We start from the raw sequence: 26,848 nt of genomic DNA, 5'->3' as shown, positions 1-26,848 counted from the left end.
TTTCATTCTCTACCACTGTCAGTGTAGTACCACAGAGTTGATATGTTGCTCTGGGGTTGCTGTTTCCCATGTGTAGTACTTTACATTTGTCAATGTTAAACTTTATTTGCCACCTCTCAGCCCATCTGCTCAACCTTTCCAGATCCTGTTGCAGCAGCATAGTGTCAGTAGTGTCCTTGACAACCCTGCCTACCTTTGTATCATCTGCAAACTTCGACATTAAGCTCGATATACCATCATCAATATCATTTATAAATACAGAAAACAATAATGGACCCAACACTGAGCCCTGAGGGACTCCACTAATAACATTAGTCCACGAGCAGTGTCCATTGATTACCACTCTGTCTTCTCCCCCTCAGCCACCCCTTTATCCACAGCAGCAATTTGCCTCCAATGTCACACTGCTCCAATTTGAGCAGCAGTCTTCCATGTGCAACAGTATCAAAAGCCTTTCTAAGATCCAAGTATATAATATCAAAGTTATTCCCTGCATCCAGTTACTTTGTGACTGCATCATAGTATCCAATAAAGTTCGTCAGGCAAGACTTCCCCTTAACAAAACCATCCTGTGTCCGAGCTATAACTGAAGTCTTGTCTAAATGATCCTGCAGTGCTTCTTTAACTAGTGCCTCCATTAATTTTCCGGGAACAGAAGTTAAACTCACAGGTCTATAATTACTTGTGTCAGCCTTTGATCCTCCTTTGTGAATTGGGGTCACATTTGCTCATCTCCAGTCTGTGGGCACCTCCCCCGAGTCCAAGGAAGCTCTCATAATTATGGCTAAGGGTTTGCTTACTTCCTCTGCTGCCTCCTTTAATATAACTAGATAGATCCCATCCACCCCAGGTGCCTTTCTTGTGTTTATCTTCAACAATTTCTCCTCCACATTACTCTCAGTTATTACAAGATTCTCTAGCTTACTGCTAGAGTTGAATACACCTCTGGCATTCCCCTTGCTAAATAACTCCTCATGTTGAATGTCAATGCAAAATATTCATTTAGTTTGTTAGCTACCTGAGCAGGATCATCAACAGTTGACCCATCAATATCAAGTGGACCAATCTGATTCATCCCCTTCCTTCTAGAGTTTACATAAGTAAAGAACTCTTTGCTGTTTTTCTTTGCATCCCTTGCCAAGGATTTCTCGTAATCTGCCTTCGCCTGCCTAACCTCCTTTGTAACTTGGTTACAGATCAACTTGTATCTATCATAGGCTTCTGTGTCATGTGTTAATTTGTATGTATCCCATGCATGTTTCTTCTCTGCCATATGCCTCATTAGTTCATCTGACATCCATTTAGGCCTAAACCTTGAAAACAATATTTCTTAGTTGGTATGTAAAGCCTAGTAGCTTCCAAGATAAGTTCTTTGGATGCTTCCCATTTTGCAATTGCTGTTGGTAACATCATCAGTTGGTCCCACTGTATAATATTTAAATACTGTCTCAGTCCATCGTAGTCGCCTTTACGAAAGCAATAACCCTTCCCTTTACCCCTAATGGTAGTTACCTCTTTTAGTAAATCCCACTTCAGCACACTGTGATCACTGCCACCTAGTGGTTCATTTATCTGCAGATTCTTAATGCATGAAGAATCACTGCTGATAATCAAATCAAGAGTATTCCTCCCTCTGGTTGCCTCCCGAACATGCTGATGTAGAAAACAATCATCCAATAAATCCAGAAAACCCTTGCTAGTGTGAGTGCCCAGCCCCCAAATTCCAGTCAATATCTGGGAAATTAAAATCTCCCATTATAAGACTCTCTGATTTACTGGCCCACTCTACTTCCCTGTACAGTTTCTTATTATACTCATGAGAGTCATTAGGCCTATAGCACACTCCTACTCTCAATTTTGATCTCCCAATGCTTATGTCACACCAAACTGACTCAACACTGCACTGTCCAGCGATGTCGACTGGCTTCACTTCCTTGGTTTTTATGTGTTTCTTAACTAATAGCATAACCCCTCCTCCCTTCCTATCCTGTCTGTCCTTTCTGTAGACGTTGTACTCCCCAAATTCCAGTTCTGCATTCCTTATATCGGTGTGACACCACGTCTCTGATATCCCAACAATATCTGCCTTTGATGTTTTGAGCAATATCTCAAATTCTTGATTAGACTGGGGTTCGAGCCCGTCACCACCAAATACAAAGGATGCGGAAAGGTCAGGAAATGCATATTACTGGAGCAATATGGCCTTAGTTGCTAATGCTCCTAAAAACCAAACAACAAACAAACATAAAAGACAGCTTTACAAATTTGAGCAGTGTGGCATAGTGAAAAGATACTGCAATGGATAAAGGGATGATTTAGTAGGAAAATGCAGTGAGCAGTTATCAATGGGCACTGCTCTTCTTGGACTAATGTTATTAGTAATGAAAGTAATAGTGATATTATGTTATTAGTAATGAAAGTAATAGTTATATTATGTTATTAGTAGTGAAAGTAATATTAATAGTAATATGAAGTAATGTTATTAGTAGTGAACTTCAGGTTTCGGTGCTGAACTCCTTACTCTTGAACTCCTTAGTAAGGGGATGAATCAGATTGGTCCACTTGATATCGATGGTTCGACTGGTGATGATCCTGCTCAGGTTGCTGACAAACGGAATGACTATTTGCCTTCTATATTCACAAATGAGGAATTCGTTAAGGAAGGAGATAACCAGAAGTTTATCAAACTCTAACAGAGAGCCAAATGATTTTGTAATAACTAAGAGGAAAATGGAATAGAATTTGTAATCTCCCCACACATGAAGGGGGATTACAAATTCAAAGTGAGAAAGGCCAGTTAAAGATAGATGTGCAGAAGTTTGCCTTTTAGTTAGCAGGTGATGGATTGCTGGAACAAAGTGGAACAAACTTCCATCTGTTGTGGAAGTTGATTGCTTAAATAAATTCAAGGAAGAACTAGAAAAATTATTGAGGGAATGAATAGGTGCAATGGGAGGTGTCTGTTTTTTTTTTTTTTTTTAGTTTTTTTTTTTTGGCTGATGTTGCATAAGCTTGCTTTCTTGCATCATTTGCCCCTATTAATGCTAATTTCTTGCTGATTTTTAAAATTATAAATGGATAACTTTAATCTCATTCATAAATTTAAAAATCAATGGCATACCACCACTTTGCTTATTGGAGGCTTGAAGTGGTGAAACCATGTTTAATCTCTAGAGCAAAGTTTCCGGCACCCCCCCCCCCCCCCGCCCGCTATACTTCTCCTTCAACCCATGCACGGTACTAAGTACTATAGGTTTTGATACCTTTCATGTTTAGGGTTTTCATAAAAAAATAAAAGTAATAAAAATAAGCAAATGTGAGTTAAATTTCTGCAAACAAAAGTGGTTGATACTACCCCAACTCAAGCAAGAAGTATTCATTTCAGGGTACAATACTAAGGCACTTATGGTAGATACTAACTCTAGTGGAAAAACAATTAACCAAAGCCAATCTTTTAATTTAGAATTTCAAACTTTCTTTAGTCCTTAATTTGAAACACTAAAGAAAATTTTTCATAACTATAGTTTTAAACAAAAGTAATTATGAAAGTCATTCTCATGAAGTATACTTCTACCATAAACCCTTCTTCTACCATAAAAGAAGGACTTTGACTTTCTTAACTACAGTTTTATTTATAAGACTTGTAATTCATTAATGAAATAAGAAAAAACATCTTAATTAAAATTTTTAATATTATTAATTCATTTTACAATGATCACTTCTTAGAATCCACAGCATGATTTTTGATAAGACTAGTTATGAAAAGTTCAAATAAATGTGTAAAGTAGGAGTGGTATGGGAGGATTCAAAAGTGAAAACAATATGGTGGAAAATAAACAATTCACAATTTAATTTCTAGTAAATAAACAATTATTCAAATGGATATACTTGCTAGTTGCTTTCTTCAATGATGAAATATGACAAACATTACTGCTAGTTTTTTGTATTTGGACAGCTAAGAAATTTGTTAACTCCTGAAAAAAAAAAGAAAATAAATAAAATGTTGTGAAAAATATATACCAATTAAAACAAAATTAAAAACAACAGTAACTTTCAGAGCATCTCCAATTCAGTGAAATTATAGAATTCCAGTCTGCTAAGCGCAATGCTTTTTTTTTTTTTTGAAGAAAAATAAAATAACTATGAAATTATCCACGAATTCACTGAAATTTCAGAATTCCAGCTTGTTCTATATGCTTTCATTCTTTTTTTTTTTTTTTTTTTTAAAGCGAAAATCATGTCCAGTTTTATCTAAAGATTTTATCTTCAAATTCAGTGAAATTCATTGGTGAGGGGAACAAAGGAGCCCTTACAAAGAAAAGGCTTCAGTTCTCAAATTGCAGCATCTGGAGACTAGGCACCTATGAGGTGATCTGTTGTTGTTGTTGGTTTTACGGCGCAACGGCACCTGAAGGATTGAGGTATTTAAGGCTATGAATGGATTGAGAAGCTCAATGCTGATGAGATTTTTCCTATTGCTCAAACTACACACAAGAAGAGATACAAATTCAAACTGAGGAAGTTCGGTTACAGAACAGAATTTCAGCCCAATGCTTTTGTTTGTTTTTTTTAAAGAAACCAAATTACCTGGGAAGTGGTGGGCACAACACCACTTCCCAAAGTCATTGAATATTTGTGTAATATTTTTTTTCATATAATCTGTGATTTTTGTGGACGTTTTCTAGAATAATTTGTTTTTTTATATTCGAGAGAATGCTTTGTGATAGGTTTTATGTTATTTGTGATATGGGGAATATTTCATGTTATTTTTTATTTGCAATATTAAAACTGTGACCCCATTGTTAAAAAATTGCAAGTCCATTGTTAAAATATTCGCAGCTAACTACTGCTGTGGACCAGAGGCATCAAATAGTATGGGATAATGGCAGTGTTTCACATACTGAATAATCAGCTGGGGCTCTTGGTTTGTTTGTTACTTTGGTTTTTAGGAGCATTAGCAACTAAGGCCATATTGCTCCGGGAATATGCGGTGGTCATTCCCTGACCTTTCCGCAACCTCCATATTTGGTGGTAACTGGCTCGAACCCGGGTCTAATCAAGAAGCGTGTGCTACGCACTGCTGCTCCTTCCCATCCGGCTACAGAGGTGCCGAGGCTCTTGGTGTACAATATACATTGACCCAGGGAAAGTGTATATTTGATTGCAATTCTTGTGAGCTACTATTAGTGAGAGATATACAAGGACTATTGTATATTTTTTACTGTTTTTAGCGCAGAAAATTACAAGGAAGCAGTCAGGTACAATTGCCAAGATTCCCAACTCCATGTGGCCTGGGATGGGCAGCCAGGCAAGTCCTGGTCGGCAAAGTGGAGTCGGAACTAGATTTGGACAGTGAGAATTATAAGGATAAGTGGACACTATAAGTGCATGTGAATAAACATTTTGAGTATAGTAGACAAGTTGCAATTGTCTGGACTGTTGTGAATTTCAGTGTTTTGGTATAATTTTAGAAGTTTTATTGTATTATTTTTTGTAGGTGTGGTCTAGTAATAATTACTATATACGCACCTGGTGCTTAGGAATTTAATGATCAGTGTTTGTTTTTTGGGATAGCAGCATTTCCAGTCCCAAAGCGAATTCAGCTAGTTAAGTATTTAGATTGCTAAATTTGATTGCTTAGTATTAAAATATTATTGTTTGAGTTATGGCTCATAGGAGTGAGGAGTCCTCATCTGAGGAGAATCTGCTGGTGATGGATGACAAAGAATTGGAAGAGAAGAGGTTTTAAGAACAGTTAAAGACAGCAGTTGGTTGATTATAGGGAATAGAAAGTGAAGAAAAAGGGGAAAGTGGAGAAGAGAATAAGAAAAGAAGGGCACAGAAAAGGGTAAGAGTAGAAGATGAAGAGATAGATAATGGAGATAGTGAACATATGGGTATATGAAAAGATATTTGGGAGGAGTTTTTGGAAATAAGACAAGTATGGACTAGGCTCTAAAAATTTCTATTTTGTGATGCAAATAAACTAGAGCTGCCATGAACAAGATTCTTTCAATGTGGGATACATTGGAAGATACAGAAATTATACTCTTTGTGGAAAATCGAGTAATCATGTCTAGAGTAAAAGATTGTAGACAATTAACTCAGGATCAAGAACAACAATTTGAAAGTTATGCTTCTGTACTAGAGAAGGGAAGAGAAAAGGTGAAGGAAGTTAAAAAGGGAGGTGAAACTATAGTGGCCTTCATTAAGGCAAATACAGATAAATATACTACAAGTGAACAAGTTGAAGCAGTGCTGAATGAGGATATAAGACCTTTAATTAAGAAAGTTAAAGTAAAGAGAACAAGAAAAATTAGAGATAGAGAAATATTGGCTGATGTTGATTCTATGAGTGATCTATGTGAATTGCAGAATAATAAGAGGTTGGAAGGGTCTGGTCTTAAAGTTGAAGTTCCAAAGAAACCTGGTCTAACGATAATAGTATATGATGTGAATAAGGATATTACAGAAGGAACAGTTTATGCAAGAACTTTGGGATAGAAATTTGTTTGATCGTGGATATAGTTTGGAAAGGGTTAAAAAGAAAGCAATTTCTTTTTAACCCTTAAAGAAAGTCTATTTCTTCAAGTAATTTGAAGAAGTTTAGAGATATATTAATAAATAAAGGAAGAGTCTATTGCCAGTGGACCTCATTTTGGGTGAAGGATATTGTTCTCATTCCAAAATGTTTTAAATGTTTATCTTATGGACATGTGGCTTATCAATGTAAGGGGAAGACCATGTGTGGACATTGTGGAGAACAGGGAGATGTTTTTAAAGATTGTAAAAATAAAAATGAAAGTGCTATATGTATTAATTGTAAGCAAAAAAATAGGGATTTTTGCCATTCAATTAGAAGCAAGGAATGCAGTGAATATAAGAAGTATTATGAACGATATAGGACTAGATTACATTATGGATAGGAGAGAAATAGAAATGAAAAAGCTAAAAGGTACTACAAGTGAATGGGCAAAGATCCTATAATGTTGCATTGCAGTTGTCATCGAATGGACGAAAAAGCCTATGATGTCCTCCTTCAGGAGCCATACAGGGTTGGAAACCTTGTTAAAGGTTATAAAATAACTGATAAAATTGTGCAGTTCAGAGTAAACAGTCAGGCTGCTGTCAGTAAAAAATGCAGACTGTGGTAACACAAATTGATGAGTTGTGTTTTGCTCATGGGGTCTGTGCTGAGATCTTGCCTGAGATTGGTAGTGTATATATGGTAAGTGTATACAGCCAGTTCCATGAACTGCAGCCTTATTTAAACTATATTGAAAAAGTGGTAGATGTATTACAAGGAAAGAAAATTGTAATTGGTATTGATTCAAATGCAAGTTCAACAACTTGGGGAAGTCACGAGACTGATACTAGAGGAAATCAAGTAGAGGAAATGTTGATAAGTCAGAGACTTAACATTGTAAATGAGCTGGGCCAGCCCTCTACCTTCAGTACTATACAAGGAGAATCTAATATAGATTTAACATTAACTACAGAAGCCTTAGGGAATAAGATATGGTGTTGGAGGACTGGATTACCAGTGATCAATATATGTATCAATTTCAAGATAAGAGATGAGAGGTAGAATGTAATACAGGGTTTGAAATGAGGTTTGCAGGGAGTTCTGCAAGCTGGCAGTGTTTTGAAGAAGAGATTACAAAAAGACTTAGAGATAACAGACAAGAAATAGATAGCAGCCTGGCTGGAGAAAAGGGTGAGAAAATAGTATTATATATGAAAGTTGCTGCAAGTCTATGAGGAGGAGCACAAATTTAAAAAGAGTTGTTCCTTGGTGGAATGGGATATTAGCAGAAATGAGGAGTGAACAGGGCTAGGAGGAATTTCCAGAGGGTACGGAGAAGAGGAATAAGTGAAAAAATGGAGGATTTAAAGAGGCAATACCAACAAATAAGATGGGAATATGTTGGTAGAATTCAAAAAGAGAAGAGAGAAACATGGCGAAACTAAGTAAAAGAGGAAATGAATAAGAACATATGGGGATTACCATAAAAATTATTATTTGACAGAATGAAAGTTTATCAAGTTTATAGTACTTTTAAAATAATAAATCAGAGTACAAGGGACTGGGAGTCCTCCATGCAGGGTTTGCTCTCTTCATTGTTTCCTATAAATCAAATAAGTTTGGATAGTAGAAAACAAATTAGGAAATTAAATGATGAATATGTGGGGAAGGAAATTGAAAGATTAATTACAGAGGAAGAAGTGAAGATAGAATTGGAGAAAGTTAAGATAAAGAAAGCAACAGACAGAGATGGATTGCTACCAGAAGTGTAGCAATACAATAGGAAAGAAGTTTGGTTTGAAATTTGGAAAGGAATTGGTAGTTATATAATGTGTGCTTAAATGAGCAAATCTTTCCTAGTTGTTGGAAGGAAGCATACATTAAAATATTATAAAAGAATAGAGAAAAAGCGAGGCCGGATCCTGGATCATATAGACCAGTGGCATTACTGCCAGTTATTGAAAATGTTTTTGAAAGAGTGTTGATGAATATATTGGAGGGATATTATGAAAGTAGTGGAATGAGCAGCCCTAGGCAGTTTGGCTTTTGGAGGGGCAGATCCACTAAAGATGCTGTGTTAAAATGGTGTCATATGTACAAGAGACTTCAGAAAATTATGTCCAGTGTGTATTTTTTGACTTTAAGGGGGCATTTGATCATATGTGGTGGCTGACCTTTCTAGCAAGAATGAGAAAAATGAAGTGTACTGGGCAGTTCTATGGAATTTTAAAAGATTATTTTAAAGATAAGAAAGTTACAATTGTAATGAAATATGGGAAAGTTACTCAGGAAGTAACAAGAAGTGCTCCACAAGGTTCAATCATAGGTCACTATAGTTGGAATATTGTATTGGATGAGTTTAAGGAATGGGCAGGATGTGAACCGGTAGAATATGCTGATGAGTTGTTAATAATGGTGGTGAGAAAGTTTAGAAATTGGAGGAAAGAATTAAGAGGGCTATGGGACAAGTGGAGAAATGGGCTGAAGTCCATAAAATGGAGATATCGATGAAATAAAACTCACATAGTTCTGCTCAAAGGGAAGCTCAGTGAAAGAATAAGGCCGACTGCAAAAATATTTGGTACGTCGATAGCATATGCCCCCTTGGGGGGGGGGGCATATGCTATCGACGAGATAAAGAAAAAGTGAAGATGATTTATTTAAAAATTAGGAAAGTCACAAGGGTAGAATGGGGAGTGAAAGGCAAGTCCTTAGACCTCCTCTATAAATAAATATTTCTACCGATTGTGACATATGCATGTAGGGCTTGGGGAAATAGAGTGACTAATAGCCACGTTAAAAGAAGTCTTATTTCAGCACAGAGATTTACCCTTCTGGTGGGGGGGGTGATGCAGTCCTGCAGAACCATTTCAAATGATGTTCTGCAAGTTATTAAAGAAAAGGAACCAGTGGATCTGATTATACTTAAAAAAGGACAATGGAATATGCGATTAAGAATAATAAGAGAATAGAACTTATGGGAATAAAATCTTGTAGAGAAGAGGGAAGAGAGTATGGAAGACACGATTTAAAGGTAGAAAAGAAAAGGTTACAGCAAGGTATAGACTGTATAGGGCAGGAAAAATGGAGTGGTTCTGCTAAGGGGCATGTTACCTATGAAAACTATGAAAGAGATTTCATCTTGGTCTGGTCTAGGAATGTTCCAAACAGTGTTAATAACTGGACATGGGTTAAAGAAAAGACTGGTAGAGCTTGGTGTAGAAGAAAATTCAATGTGTATTTGTGGGATGGTAAAAGATACAGAGCATATTTTACAGCAGTGTGTAAGATATGATATACCAAGGAATATGTTAATTAGGCAGACTGGCTCCAACTCATACCCCTGGAGTGACTTGTTTAAGAATAGAGAATGGAATGAAGCTTTTGCTGAGTTTGCTACAGAAGCAAGCAGGATTAGACAATTGTAAAAATTTGTATATATGTAAATAGTGTTTTATGGAGTTGAGATTTAGTTGGAATTGGAATTTATTGATTTTATAGTTGTATAAAAAGAAAACGAAAAAAGTATTAAATACAAAAATATATTGATGAATTTTACTGTTTAGAGTTTTACATTTATTTTAGAGTTTATAGTTGTATAAAATGAAAATATTGTAAAAAGTATAAATTTCAAAAATATATTGATGAATTTTAATGTTTAGAATTTTTAATTATTTGGCTGGAACAAGAATCACAATTTATAGAAGTTTGCCTTTGAAGTTTAAAGTTTAATTGAGTCTAGATAGTGGAGATCTGCCTCTTCGAGGTAGGGGCAGTAACATATCCTCATTGTTTGATTTATCATACAGAGGATATGACTAAGAATCAAAAGATTAAAATTGATAGGATAGAGGAATAAAGTGCAGATGAGCTTATTGCTCAGGAAGTGCAGGTAGAAGTAGGTGTTAGGAGAGTGATGATGATGATGTACAATATACATTGCAGCACAGGTCTTGGTTCTGGTAATGTAATACTGAAATGTGAGCCTCTCAACCCACATTAGGCCTAAGTCCTTGTGTGTGTGATGATATATGTTATAGGAAAGTGGTATCATCTTTCTTACAATTACAGAGTTGCCAATGTTGGTTTTACAGCACATCAGCATCTTAGGCCACGTGACCATACTGCACCAACATATTATACGAGGTTTTCTACAACTGAAGATTCTCTTTTTTAAAGCAGCTTCTTTGGGAAGTTACACATCACTACCAATGCTCCTTCCATTCCTGGAAACAGTGCTGGAAGCCTTCTTCTGTGATATCCTTCAGTGCATCGATTACACTGCTCTAGATGTTGTCGACTGTCCCAAAGTGATGTCCTTTCAGGTGATTCTTGATCTTTAGGAAAAAAAGAAAAAAAGTCAAATGGCAACAGATCCAGGGAATAGTGTGGGAGCAGTGGAATGTTTCTGGAGGCTAAAAACTCTGTAAAACACATTACACAGTGGCAGTGTGCATTTTCATGATGCAAAATCCAATTTTTTGACTTTTCAGGTAGAATGTACAGAACCCTTTTCCACAGCCATTCAAGGATTCCTTGGCAAAAAATTTGGTTAACATTTTACCTTGGGGCATGAACTCTCTTTGCACCACTCCACTGATCAAAAAAAAAAAAAAAAAAACCCTGAAATGAATATTAATTACTAAGGTGATGAATGATTTGTTCATTCATATTTTCTTTGGGCATGGTGAATTTTCAGTCTGCCACTATTCATTCTTTTTTGTTTCTGGATTATACTCATCATCATATATGCAACCACATTACCACTCATCAATTTGGTTTTGCAGTCCTTGCCACACCATCATAAGAGCAGCAAAATGCATAATTTTACATTTTTCCAGTTAAGCCACATCCTCAAATTTGTGGTGCAAGTAATACAGCACGTATGTAGAGTCAATGAAGACTCCGTACCTGTATGCAGTACTCAAGATCTGGTCTATCATTGCCTTGTAAAATGGGATAATCACCTTCTTATCCCTGCTAGCAAAGTTCCTGTATATCATTGATCAAACAACACAAGAAGATGGTGTCTTATCAACGTTGCTCAGAAAACTTCTTATCTGACTGACTGTACAATACAATATTTGTGATATGCTCATACCAAAAAAAAAAATCAGAAATTGGGGATTATTATCAGTAAAGATAAGTTATTTTTTCTAGAAAATGAAACATTTAAATTTTGATTTCTATAGTTTATTTTTAGAGTTCTATAAAAATATAGTTTTTTAAAAAGCTAAGAAAACACATAAGAAACACAATATCTATGCAATAGATACACAGATAAAGTACACATACACAACTGTCTTTCCATTACTGAAAGAGAGGTAGGAGTTATACAGACAAGGTTGAACATGTTAACTCTCCCCAACATAACTGCCATATATGAGCACATGCAAACATTATTATTTGCCAGTAATACAACAGATCGGTGTCATATCTACTTATGACACTGATCTTGTACTAAGTTATATAAATATATATATTATGGGCAAACACAAAAACTTGTATGTGTAGAAATTGTGGTGTGATGCGAAATTTTAAGAATCATTTTCAAAATCTACACATAAAAATTGGCTGTAAACATATTGGTAAACAATGTTTACAATCATACTGTAAACAATCATATTAGTGGATGTAAAAATCATACTGGTAAGTATTAAATTTCTTATTTTTAATGTGCCAACTTTTTAACTGTTTTTCTATAGTTTATATTTGTTGAATATTACTTAAAATTTATATTATAAATAATGTTTTACAAATGAGCATTAACATTTCATGTTAATAAAAACAGTTATGGGGAGGGAAGCAGGGCAGTGAAAAGGTACTTGGGGGCCCCAGATGCAAAAGAGGTTAAGGGGCCTCATTTATTTATGTTGAGACTTTGATGGCTCACTCAAGTTGGGGCCTCCTAGATCGGGGGCCATGGTGCGGCACATCCAATGCATCCCCCTTTGCATGTCCCTGGAGCAGGGGGAAGACTATGCAAAAACGACAAAAGTGTACATACACTGACCTTAACTCTGGTGGTCATTACATAGTGGCTCAAAAATTCTAGGTATGGCATTGCATAGGATTCTATATTTGGAAAACAGTAACCAGAGTAACTTTATATACTAGGTAGAACATGACATGTTTATAAATGAGGAAAGAGACTTTGATGTTTTAGCACTTCAGTAAATGATGTGTTAAAGCACAAGTTGTTAAAAGGCCACATGATAACTTCATAAGTTATAACATGTTATGTGGAGAATTACTTGCCTCCAATTTAAAAACTCATTTTTGCATTTGCAGTTTTTTTTCTTTATAATCTCATAATAGGTGTTTTTAGTAATCTACACTGCTCAAAAAAATTAACAGAACACATTAAAAACGTGATGTAACTCGTGTATCTTGTGATGAAATGGGACAAAATTTGGTATGGTGGTGTACCATAGAATAACAATGAAATGAGGCAACAGCAAGAAACTTCCAACAGATATAAGGGACATTTATAGAGGTCGTGTCAGAAATACCAAAAAGGTCACATTACAGAAGTTGAAACAAGATGCTAGAAAATATGATCACATGACATCAGTATGGTGTATATTCCTCTCCAATGGCTAAACAGGCCTGACAGTGGTGAACCATGCTTGATATAATGGTGTCTATAAGATTCTGTGGTAACAAATCCCATTCTTTCACCAGCGGCACAAGTATTCTTGAGAAGGGTGCAGGTAACCCGTAACTTTCTAATGATTCTCTCTCCCTAGTTTGCAATTTTGCTCAAGGCCTCTACAGAAAAGTCCCTTGCACCTCCTCTCTAGAAAGGAAATCCATCTTTACAAAACAAATGCAATCTACCAATTTTAGGAAAAAATCCTCAAATGTGAGATCAATATTTCACAGAGGGGAAGATTTGTGATTTGTATTGTTAAAAACTGTTGAAAAGAAAATTAATACAATATTTGTGATATGCTCATACCAAAAAAAAATCAGAAATTGGGGATTATTATCAGTAAAGATAAGTTATTTTGTCTAGAAACTGAAACATTTAAATTTTGATTTCTATAAAAGTTGTGCATGGAAGAAACACTTTTTTTTCTTGGAGGAAATAACACATCAGTGAGTTTTAGAGTAGAAGTTAATTAATTTTCTTCTTACCAGTGGATATAAACATTTAAGAAGCTATACTTCAGCAAACCTTGACATTGGAGAGAATGTGGAAAGACATACCCCCTGCAAAACGATATAAATCCAATATAACTTGGATTTATATCTACTGATTTCAAATATACCTTTCAGCTATTATTTAATGTTTACTGACAATTAATTAAAAATCTAAATATTGAATGTGAATGCATTTAACAGCTGGTATTCACAATACATTGATATTTTAAGTACCAGGGTGGCACTATCAACCAATTAAGTATGGAGCTGTGCAAAAGTACTTGACAAGCCGGATGCAAAAAGGATTATTATTATTAGCCATATGGTACAAGGAAGCCTGAGGCTTATGCTGAACCAGGCAAAAAAAAAATTTTTGAATTTACCCAGAGAGAGAGAGAGAGAGAAGGGAATCACCAAGAAAGATAAGAATGGTGATATCCAGCTCAGGACCCTGGGTGTGCCAAGCCCATACTCACCAGATGTGAGCCCCTGGGGGTAAGGGACCTTGTTTATTTATGAGACTTTGATAGCTCCCTTGACTGGGGGGCCCCTGGTGCAGTGCATACAATCAACCCCCCCCCCCATTTGCATTGCTCTGAGGTAACCTCATCCTCATTAGTATTGGCAACATTGATTCTACACAACATTTGACCAGTTTTCACCAAATACTTTTAAATATATAAAAAGTTTAGTATTAGTGGTGGCAAAAGATGCAAGAAAACAAACTTATAAAGCATCAGCCAAAAAAAAAAAAACTTCAGTTCACCTGTCCATCCCCTCCAATAGTTTGTCTAGTGATTCTGTGAATTTATTCAAACTTCCCACTTCAACAACAACAAAAGATGGAAGTATGGTCCAACAATCAACAACCCACTGATATGTGGAAGTGTGGCTGAAGGCACACTTCTATATATATATCCTGCATCCACCCTTCTTCAATTTGAATTTTTGCCCCCTCATGTGTGTAGTCTGAGCAGGAGCATTAGCATTGAGCTTGCTCAAACCATTCAAAAACTTAAACAGCTCAATCAGATCGCCTCGCAGGTGCCTACTCTCCAGGTGCTGCAATTTGCAGAACTTAAGCCTTTTTTGGTAACACCAACCCTTTGTTCCACTCACCAATCTCTGTGGCCTTCTCTGTACTTGATCCAGCAGATCTACTTCCTTCCTAAAATGAGGACTCCGGACCTGTATGCAGTACTCAAGATGTGGCCTAATCATTACCTTGTAAAATGGGATAATCACCTTCTTATTCCTGCTAGCAAAGTTCCTGTATATCATTGATCAAACAACACAAGAAGATAATGTCCTGTCCACATTGCTCAGAAAGCTTCTTATCTGACTGTACAGTTACCCCAGGTTGCTTACCTTCATTACTGTCATTAACCACCTTTCAACTTTTGTATCGTTGCAAACTTAGATATCTAATATACCTTCATCAATATCAATAAATATAGAAAACAACAATGGTCCTAGCATGGAACCCAGTGGGACTCCATAAATAACATTAGTCCCCGAAAAGCAGTGTCCACTGATAACCATTATCTTCTCCCACTCAACCATCCCTTTGTCTACAGCAGCAATTTCTCCTTAATGCCACACTGCCCCAAATTGTACAATTTAACAAGTTTTCCTGAAATCCAAGTATTTGATATCAAAATTATTTCTGTCATACAGTTCCTTTGTTACTGCATCGTAGTATTCAATCAGATTGGTCAGAAAGAATGTCCCTTAACAAATCCATTCTATGACTACTGTATGTTCTGCATTACTTCTTTAACCAGTGACTGGATATATAAGTGGATAGATCTCATCCACCCCAGGAACCTTTTTTGTTTTACTCCAACAACTTCTCTTCCACTTTCCATTCAGTTATAAAAAAAATCATTTAGCTCCTTGTTAGTTTGATAAACTTCTGGCATTCCCTTCTATAAAGAATTCCTTGTGTATGAATGCAAAATACCTATTCAGTTTGTCAGCAACCTGAGCACGATCATCAAACAGGTAAATCATCGACACCAAGTGGACAAATATTATTCAACCCCCTTCCTTTTACTGGTAATATAAGTAAAGAAGTCTTTGCTGTTTTTCTTTCCATTCTTTGCCAGAGACTTCTCATAATCTGTCTTAGCACTTAACCACCTTTGTGGCTTGATTGCAAACTAGTTTATATTGACTGTAGGCTCCTGTATCTTCTTATAATTTATATGCATCCCATGCATTTTTCTTCTCTACCATTAGTTCATCTGACATCTATTTTTAGGTCTAAGCTTGATCGGTTTTCTTAAGCGGTACAAAAGGGTGTTAGCTTCTACAATTACTTTCCCGAATGCTTCCTATTTAGAATTTGCTGTTGGTAACGTCATCAATTGGTCTCACTGCATAGAATTTAAAAACTGCATGCAACCATTGTAATCACCCTTACAAAAGTAAAAACCCTTCGCGTCACCCTTGACGGTAGTTATGCCTTTAGGCAAATCCCACGTCAGTACACTGTGATCACTGCATCAGTAGGTCTTTTACCAGCAGATTCTTAATGCATTAAGAATTGCTGCTGATAATCAGATCAAGAGTATTGCTTCTTGTTGCCTCTCTAACATACTGTAGAAAAGAGATATCCAATAGATCCACAAAAGCCTTGCTGGTGTGTGAGAGACCAACCTACAAGTTCCAGTCAATATCTGGAAATTTAAAATCCCTCATTGTAAGACATTCTGATTTATTGGGCCACTCTATATGTTTGTAGAGTTACTCATTATATTCATCACAGTCATTAGGTCTATAATACACTCTTTTTCTCATTTTTGTTTTTCTAGTGCTTATGTCATAACAGATTCATCCACACTGCACTGGTCACCCATGTCATCTGGATGCACAGTCTTAGATCTTAAGTGCTTCTTAACTAAGAGCATAACCCTCACTTCTGTCTTGTTTCTCCTTTTTTGTACAAACTGTACTTCCCATATTCAAATTCTGCATCCCTTATCTCTTTTGAATGACATCACATCTCCAATATCTCTACAATGATGACTTAATCAGTACTTCAAATTCATCAACTATGCTCCTAGCATTAGTGTACATGCAAGTACACATGCACCTGTTCTTACTCTTAGTCACCCTAAAACAGCCCATGTATTTATTGTTCCATAATAACCCACAGCAGGGTTTGCAATCTCCAACTTGCTTTTCAGGCTGCTGCTGCATATTCTAACAGAAGCAATGCAAAGATAACTTTCACCTCTGCCTGCAGTTCTAGTAAACTATTAGTCTGTGCATCATCCCCCAAGTTGCAGTTTTTTAACCCTCCTAACACTGCCTTGATAGCATTAGCAAATATTCTTTCTCCCCTTCTATTTAAATGTATCCCATCCCTATATTCAATAAAGTATTGCGTTTGCAAATACATATATGCTTGTACTCTGTAAGCATATTTCTTGGCAGAGACTTCCTATATACTTTTTGACTGTACTTGATAATTAGCATCTATGATCACTTAAGAAGTTCTGCCATGGTTTGTATTATTTAGTTCTGCTTGGATTGTAATCTATACGTTAAAGAAAAATCATCTGAGTAAATGTGGGATCAATAAAGAAAAATAAAGAACCTAAACAATGATTTTCTTAATAAAATCATTGCTCAAGGCTTCATATTTAACGTTTTTTGTCTTCCCCAATTAAATGACTGAAGGTAGAACTACAGCAAAATGGGTCTTGTTTTTAACTTGAAACAGCCAGTATAATGGGTTACTTTTTTGACCAATACATTCAAAATGCCATAGCTATATTAACTTTCCGTATTCTAAAAGCTGCAGTGTGGACTCGCTCTTTCTCTTCTCAATATCAGTTTGATATAGTGGTGGATACTTGTGGTATGTCCATATTTATTATAAACAAATTCATCCCCAAACTCTGAATGGCACATTTCCATTAGTCCTACTATATCAGCATTGTTGACATAATCAAACCTTGTATTTGTTTAATTTATTTACAATATTCTTGGCATATTACTAGTGAAAAATTAAAATTACTGTACTGTATTTTAAAATTAAAATTACCTCCCATAAATGAGTAATATATGATGTTTAATCATATATTTTCCGATGGTTTGGGACAGTTCTGGGACCACTGTTGTCGCTGATTTTAATAAAAGATATTGAGAAGGGACAAAGAGCAGGATGTCAAATTTTGCAGATGATGTGAAGATTGGATGAGTGATTAATGATCAGGTACTAAGCAGCACCACTTCAGAATGACTTGAACAGGTTTCATGGATGATCAGAAAAAGTGACAGCCATGTTTTAATACAAAGTCTTATACTTGAGTAACAGCAACCCCAAAATAACTTATACACTTGGTGGAGTCATATTAGCATTAGTAGAGGCATATGATGCAAGAAAGCTAGCTTATGCAGCATCAGCCAAAAAAAAAAAAAAAAAAAACCACTTCCATTTCACCCTTCCGTTCGTTCGAAATACCTGTCCAGCTGAGCCTTAAATTTATTTAGGCTATCAACTTCCACAACAAGGGATGGAAGTCTGATCCACCAACCAACTACACGCTGGCTAAAGGCAAATTTCCACACATCTATCCTACATCTGTCTTTCCTCAATCTGAATTAATGCCCTCTCAGGTGATTATTCTGAGCAAGAGGAGGAGGAATCCCATTGGCATTGAGCATGCTCAAACCATTCAAGGCTTTATACACCTCTATCAGATCACCTCGCTGGTGCCTAGTCTCCAGACACTGTAATTTGCAAAACTTAAGCCTTTCTTTGTAAGAACAATCCTTTGTTCCATTCACTAATCTTGTTGCCCTTCTCTGTACTCATTCCAGCAGCTCTACATCCTTCTTGAAATGAGGCCTCCAGACCTGTATACAGTACTCAAGGTGTGGCCTGATCATTGCCTTATACAAGGGAATAATCACCTCCTTATCCCTGCTAGAAAAATTCCTGTATATCATTGACAAGACACCATGAGCTACTCTTGCAGCCCATCTGCACTGCTCAGAGAACTTCATATCTGCCTGCACAATTAACCCCCAGGTCCTTTCATTCTTTACCACTGTTAGTGTAGTACCACAGAGTTGATACGTTGCTCTGGAGTTGCTGTTTCCCATATGTAGTACTTTACATTTGTCAACGTTAAACTTCATTTGCCACCACTCAGCCTATCTGCTCAACTTTTCCTGATCCTGTTGCAGCAGCAGCATAGCGTCAGTAGTGTCCTTAACAACACTGCCAACCTTTATATCGTCTGCAAACTTGGACATTAAGCTTGATATACCATCATCAATATCATTTATAAATACAGAAAACAATAATGGACCCAACACTGAACCTTGAGGGCCTCCACTAATAACATTAGTCCACGATGAGCAGTGTCCATTAATTACCACTCTGTCTTCTGCCACTCAACCATCCCTTTATCCATAGCAGCAATTTGCCTCCAATGCCACACTGCTCCAATTTGTGCAGCAGTCTTCCATGTGCAACAGTATCAAAAGCCTTTCTAAGATCCAAATATATAATATCAAAGTTATTCCCTGCATCCAGTTCTTTTGTGACTGCATCATAGTATCCAATCAAATTGGTCAGGCAAGACTTTCCCTTAACAAAACCATGTTGTGTCCGAGCTATAACTGAAGTCTTGTCTAGATGATCCTGCAGTGCTTCTTTAACCAGTGCCTCCATTAATTTTCCTGGAACAGAAGTTAAACTCAAAGGTCTATAATTGCTTGTGTGAGCCTTTGATCCTCCTTTGTGAATTGAGGTCACATTTGCACATCTCCAGTCTATGTGTACCTCCCCTGAATCCAGAGCTCTCATAATTATGGCTAAGGGTTTGCTTACTTCCTTTGCTGCCTCCTTTAATATAACTGGATAGATCCCATCCACCCCAGGTGCCTTTCTTGTGTTTATCTTCAACAATTTCCCCTCCACTTTACTCTCAGTTATTACAAGACTACCTAGCTTACTGCCAGAGTTGAATACACCTCTGGCATTCCCCTCCCTGAATACCTCCTCATGTGTGAATGTCGATGCAAAATATTCATTTAGTTTGTTAGCTACCTGAGCAGGATCATCAACAGATGAACCATCGATATCAAATGGACCAATCTGATTCATCCCCTTCAATCTAGAGTTTACATAAGTAAAGAACTCTTTGCTGTTTTTCTTTGCAAAATTAAAAACAGTAGAGAAGGATCGGGATTTGGGAGTTAATAAAGATGGATAAAAAGTTCTCCAAGGTGGTAAGGAGGGTCCATGGTGCCGTATTAATGATTTATCGAATATTCGCTTGTAGGGATGAAGGGAATCTAATCCCTATCTGTATAAAGCAATTATAAGACTGCACTTGAAATACTGTATCCAAGTATGGAGACGATACCTAAAATAAGACAAAGTTCCTCTTGGAAGAGACCCAATATGAACAATCCACTTGAGTTCTGCAAAAGGGCACATATGAGGAAGTCTTTGAATACTGGGCTACAGAGTATGCAAATCGGGCATCTCACAGGGGGCCCCTGATTGAGGAATACAAGCCTCCAAGAGAGAATAGTAAAGTGAAATGAAGGTGAAATTTTTCATTATAAATGATTTCAGAATAAGAAGCCATAAATTCAAATTACAGGGAAAGCCATTTAGACTGGATTGCAGGATTTTTTTTTTAACCGGGCTGTTGTTGTTAATTTGTGGAATAAGTTGCTTTTGTAGATAATTAAGTTGTTGGTTGTAGATTAAGAAAAACATAAAATCAAAGAAGTGCATCCAGTTGATATAGATGAACAGTGCACTGTTGAGTCAGTTTGGTGTGACATAAGCACTGCGAAAGCAAAAATAAGAGTAGGAGTGTGTTATAGGCCTAATGACTCGAATGAGTACAATGAACAATCGTACAGAGAAATAGAGTGGGCTAGTAAATCGGAATGTCTTATAATGGGGGATTTTAACTTCCCAGATATTGACTGGAACTTGTGGGTTGGTCACTCACACACTAGTCAGACTTTTGTGGATTTATTGGATGATTGTTTTCTGCAGCAGCATGTTCGAGAGGCAACCAGAGAAAGTAATACTCTTGATCTGGTTATCAGCAGTGATCATTTGTGTATTAAGAATTTGCAGATAAAGGAACCATTAGGTGGCAGTGATCACAGTGTACTGATGTGGGATTTACTTAAAGATTTAATTACCATCAGGGGTAAAGGAAAGTGTTTTTGCTTCCGTAAAGGTGAATACAGTGGTCTCCAACAGTTTTTAAATTCTGTATAGTGGAATCGTGATTTTGATTTTTTTTGATTTGGTAGTTGATGGCGCATCGGCTTCTGTGGCCATATTGCACCTCCCAAGGTTTTTGCAGTACTTTGATCCAAGCCCGAGGCGGGAATCGAACCCGCGACCTTTGGGTTGCCGGGCAGGTACTTTTACCCACTCGGCTAGCCCGGTCGGCGTATAGTATAGTGGAATCAACTGATGATGTTACCAACAGTAAATTCTAAGTGGGAAGCATTCAAGGAATTAATAGTGGATGCTACTAAAAGTTTCATACCTATTAAGAAATATTGTTCAAGGTTTAGGCCTAAATGGTTATCTAATGAACTAATGAGACTCATTTTTTTTTTTTTTTTTTTGATTTGGTAGTTGTTGGCGCATCGGCTTCTGTGGCCATATTGCACCTCCCAAGGTTTTTGCAGTACTTTGATCCAAGCCCGAGGCGGGAATCGAACCCGCGACCTTTGGGTTGCCGGGCAGGTACTTTACCCACTCGGCTAGCCCGGTCGGCTTATGAGACTCATAACGGAGAAGAAAAATGCATGGGATGCATATAAATTTTCAAGCGACTCAGAAGCCTATGGCAGATATAAGCTAGTCTGTAATCAGGTCACAAAGGAGGTTAGGCAGACGAAGGCAGATTACGAGAAATCCTTGGCAAAAGATGCTAAGAAAAACAGCAAGGATTTCTTTACTTATATAAACTCTAAAAGGGGATGAATTCGATTGGTCCACTTGACATCGATGGTTCGAGTGTTGATGATCCTGCGCAGGTAGCAAACAAACTGAATGAGTATTTTGTATCTACATTCACGCATGAGGAATTATTAAGGTTTGAAAATGGCAGGTTATCAAATTGTAGCAGGATACTTAATGATTTTGTAATAACTGAAAGCAAAGTGGAGGAGAAATTGTTGAAGTTAAAGATAAGAAAAGCACCTGGGGTGGATGGTATCTATCCAGTTATATTAAAGGAGGCGGCAAAGCAACTAAGCAAACCCTTAGACATAATTATGAGAGCATCCTTGGCCTCAGGGAAGGTTCCCACGGACTGGAGATGTGCAAATGTATCCCCAATTCACAAAGGGGGACACGAGTAATTACAAATCAGTTAGTTTAACTTCTGTTCCAGGTAAAATAATGGAGTCACTGGTTAAAGATGCATTGCAGGATCATCTAGACAAGACTGCAGCAATAATTCAGACACAGCATGGGTTTGTTAAGGGATAGTCTTGTCTGACAAATTTGATAGGATATTATGATGTGATTATAAAGGAACTGGATGCAAAAAATAATTTTGATATCATATATTTGGATTTCAGGAAAGGTTTTGACACTGTTGCGTATGGAAGACTATTGTACAAATTGGAGTAGAATGGTATTAAGGGTAAGTTGCTACAATGGATAAAAGGATGGTTAAGTGGGAGAAGACAGAGGGTGGTAATCAATGGGTGCTGCTCTTCTTGGACTAATGTTATTAGTGGAGACCCACAGGGTTCGGTCCACTGTTGTTTTGTATATTTATCAATGATATTGATGAAGGTATATCAGGCTTAATGTCGAAGTTTGCAGATGATACAAAGGTTGGCAGGGTTGTTAATGACAGTAATGGCAGTGTGCTACTGCAACAGGATCTAGATAATTTGGGCAGATGGACTAAGAAGTGGCAACTGAAGTTTAACCTTGACAAATGCAAAGTACTGCATATGGGTAGAAGTAACCCCAGAGAAACGTACCAACTCTGTGGTACTACGCTTAATGTTGTAGAAAATGAAAAAGATCTGGGAGTAATTGTGCAGTCAGATATGAAGTTTTCTGAGCAATGCAGACAGGCTGCCAGGGCAGGTCATGTGGTTTTGTCAATGATATATAGGAATTTTGCTAGCAGGGAGAAGGAGGTGATTGTCCCTCTGTATAAGGCAATGGTCAGGCCACGCCTTGAGTACTGCATACAGGTCTGGAGGCCTCATTTTAGGAAGGATGTAGATTTGCTTGAGCGTGTACAGAGAAGGGCAACAAGATTGGTGAGGGGAATGAAGGGATCCTCTTACCAAGAGAGGCTTAAGTTCTGCAAACTGCAGTGGCTGGAGACTAGGCACCTGCATGGTGATCTGATTGAGGTGTATAAGGCCTTGAATTTGTTGAGCATGCTGAATTCTGATGGGATTCTTCCACTTGTTCAGATTACAAACCTAAGGGATCATAAATTCAAATTAAGAAAAGACAGATGTAGAATAGATGTGCAGAAATTTGCCTTTAGCCAGCAGGTGGTTAATTGCTGGAACAAACTTCCATCTGTTGTTGTGGAAGTTGATAAGTTAAATAAATTTAAGGAGGAATTGAACAGACATTTGGAAGGAATGGTGTGATTTTTTTTGGCTGAAGCTGCATAAGCTCATACACTTGCTTTCTTGTATCACATGCCACTACTACTACTACTATTTAGGTGCATCAGTGACCTAAACTATGTTGCACAATTGTGTATTATGTTGTACGAACAGGTAGTGTTCATTCACAGGCTGATCTGCATGTGTGCGCCAAAAAGTCCTGAATAACCCACAGAGATAAAACACCTACTTCCCCCACTTGTCTGGCTAACTAAAGCCATGATTGAAGATGCCTTTAGAAATTTCTCCAGTTTATAATGGGACTCAAACCAAATCCTCCTCTAAACTAACCACAATCATGAGTGGGTAGTTGAGGTGTAGCTTGGGGATATTAGGACACTTATTAAATTTGAACCGACAAATCAGCACATACACTGATGAGCCAAAACACCATGATCAGTGAGTCGTTATGCAAATCGAAGCAACTGCAGGTGAACTACGGCGCAGGTCAGGGCACAGTATAAAAACATCTGATATACTGAGCTCCATTAATCAGTGTTACTCTTGTTCTTCAGATGGGAAAGGCAGCGGACTTAAGTGAGTTTGACAGAGGCCAAATTGTAATGGCCAGAAGACTGAGTGTGAGCATATCTAAACTTTAATCTCTATAAACTTAAAATAAATTCAAAGATGCTCTCAATATCATAGCTAAAGGTTGCATTACCTCTCTTGCTGTTTTCTTTATACACTTATTAATATACACCGAGTGGGCACTTTATTATGCAGACCTACTCTAGTGAGCAGGTTCCCATGTAACCATCAAAACAGCCCTGGATTCATCATAGGTGGTAGATGACTTTCATCAACCGGTGAAATACCACCACTTTGCTTATTGGAGGCCTGAAGTGGTGAAACCCATGTTTAGTCTCTAGAGCAAAGTTTCCGGCATCCCCCCCATACTTCTCCTTCAACCCATGCACGGTACTAAGTACTATAGGTTTTGATATTCGTGTTTGGGGTTTTCATAAAAATAAAAAATCATGGCACAGATTTAGTGAAGTGTCAAAGCATGCCACAGGATGCTGGTCCATGTTAACTTAATTGGTTTTCACAGTTGTTGCAAACTGGATGGTTGAGGCCCTCTACTGTGAAGAGCTCATTCCAACTCAATTGACAGGTGCTCAACTAGAATGAGATCTGGTGATACCAGCTGTATAATTATGCCTTGTAATGTAGCAAAACCTATTCACAGAGGGTTTCACTGAAGCCATGAAGGGATGCACCTGGTTAGAAACAATTTCCAGACATGTGGTATCCAAATGGCGCTCCACTGTTACCAGTGGGGGGGCAATTTAGCACCACAAAAATGCTCCTGGGATCATTACACCACCAGACTCTTGCTTTTTTCACAATATTATATTCCCATCAAGTAGGAAATGAGATGATGATTATTATTAGCCATATGGTGCAAGGAAGCCTGAGGCTTATGCTGCACCAGCCAAAAAAAAAAAATTCTGAACTACCCTGAGTGTAAGAGAGAGAAAACAAGAGTCAGAAGTGGAAGGGAATCACCAAGAAAGAGAAGAATGATGATATCCAGTTCAGGACCCTGGGTGTACCAAGCCCATACTCACAGATGTGAGCCCCTGGGGTAAATGATGTCAGACTAGGCAACACCTTTCCAACTCACTGTCATGTTGGCATTCCAGAGTACACCATAGCCATACCTTCTTGTTTACTGCCAACAGGGGTGGAACCCAGCTCAGCTCTCAGCTACAATACCCCAACCATGACAAGGTACAAATTGTGCATTTGGATATGCTTCTTTGTTGTACAGGTTATTTGACTGTAGTCATCTGTTCTGCATGTCTTGTCACACTCCATTTGCCTCTTTTATCAATAAGCTGTTTCCAACCACAGGATCACCACTGGTTGGATATCACTTGGCCAATCCCAATACATAGCTGTATGTCAAAAATCCCAGAAGTTTTGCAATTTCAGAACCACTAATGCCAATGTTTCTAGCACTGGTCACACTGTGTTCAAAATCATCACCTTATCAATTAATGTGTTATTAACAGTAGTTTGAAGGTAGAGGACTGGCCAGCTTATTGGAAAAAAATTGGTAAATGAAGTGGATAAGGTTTTTTTTTTTTTTTTTTAACACCATATAAGTTTGCATCTTTTTACCATTGTGCAAGTACTAATACAGTATTTGCTATTTGATCAGTTGTAGCAATCTATTTCATATTATTAACAAATTTCGGATTTTTATTCTGCAACAAAATTAGGCAATTCGTATTTCCCATTTATATTTTTAACATATTATTGCCACTGTGTCACGGATATAAACTTACAAAGAAAGCAAAACACTGGTGACAAAAACGAGTGTAAAAACACATTTATCACACGCCAACGTTCACTTCCACACAAATCTAACAAACAAAATAAAAAATTAGCATCTCCAGGACACCTCACGGTCATTGCATTAGCTATACTTAAATATTTGTATGATAGCAAGCGTACCCGCCGGTTCGTCATTTACTGAGATAAATTGGACTACGGAACAGTACTAAAATTCTTCTCTTTCTTGGTGATTCCCTTCTACTTCTGACTCTCTCTCTCGGGGTTACTGAGAAATTTTTTTTTGGCTGGTGCAGCATAAGCCACAGGCTTCCTTGCACCATATGGCTAATAATAATAATTTAAAGCGGTAACAATTGAAACCACAAGCAGTTCATCAATTTTCTCTATTTTTTAGAAATAGGCTTTTCATTCTTTATTTCAATTATTCATTCAACCTTCAGCAACATGACGCAAAATGGAAGCGTTATACATAATTGAAACCACAGAGTACCCTGTGGCTAAGGTCTCTAGTCCAAGTGTTGGACAAGTTTTTCATCTCCCGCGAACGCCAAATTTTTAATTATATTCAGCAGGTTTATTGACTTCATTGTTAGATTAAATTTTTTTTTCTATTTATAGCTCATAGACCTAGTCAAGCTCCGTGGTTTATTTTGAATTTAGATAGCGCGATTTTGAAAGTAATTAATACCTCGTGGCCGTAGATTTGCCGTTCGTAACTACCGCCTTTGTTATACAATACAACGTGTATCCCAAAATAGTTAATGTAAGGTTTAACGGAAAACTATACAGCGAGTACAGTAGTATCAATCACAGAGTAGTAAGATATTACATTGCAGTGTCCACCAACATCAATTGGATACACTTCCTTAGATTTTATGTGTTTCTTAACTAAGAGCATAACCCCTCCTCCCTTCCTGTCCTGTCTCTACACATTGTACCCCCCCCTCCCAATTCCAATTCTGCACTGCTAATGTCTGCGTGACACCACATCACTGATATTCCAATAATATCTGCCTTTGATGTCTTGACTAGCACTTCAAGCTCATCGAATTTATTAACTATACTCCTAGCATTAGTGTACATGCAAGAATACGTGCACCTGTTTCTACTCTTGGTTACTCTAACACAGCCCATGTATTTACTTGTTCCACTATGACTCCCAGCAGGTCCTGGAAATTCCCATTGCCTTGCTTACCAAGCTGCTGCTCAATT

The 26,848-nt window shown here is 37.3% G+C and overlaps 1 protein-coding gene across 4 annotated transcripts in view; it reads right to left on the bottom strand.

Annotated features, from left to right (window-relative positions):
* Positions 1-25,785, bottom strand: part of LOC150075992 (ADP-ribose pyrophosphatase) — a 99,209-nt gene extending 73,424 nt beyond the window's left edge. The window contains exons 1-2 of one of the 4 annotated variants that reach the window (XM_090388118.1): positions 25,627-25,785; positions 3,889-3,974 (exon numbers count right to left, since the gene is read on the bottom strand). The gene's annotated coding sequence lies outside the window, so the exon portion shown is untranslated. Of the gene's footprint in view, positions 1-3,888; positions 3,975-23,993; positions 24,077-24,841; positions 25,123-25,626 lie in introns of those variants that run through there. The other 3 variants (XM_090388119.1, XM_090388121.1, XM_090388122.1) reach the window with 3 other exon arrangements.
* Positions 25,786-26,848: the final 1,063 nt, after the last annotated feature.

Source organism: Mastigoproctus giganteus, chromosome 13 (genome assembly GCF_048544385.1).
Source record: "Mastigoproctus giganteus isolate SK-2022 chromosome 13, ASM4854438v1, whole genome shotgun sequence".
NCBI lineage: Eukaryota > Metazoa > Arthropoda > Arachnida > Uropygi > Thelyphonidae > Mastigoproctus > Mastigoproctus giganteus.
The sequence above is the reverse complement of the archived record's forward strand: the minus strand, read 5'-3'. Positions and strand labels throughout refer to the sequence as shown.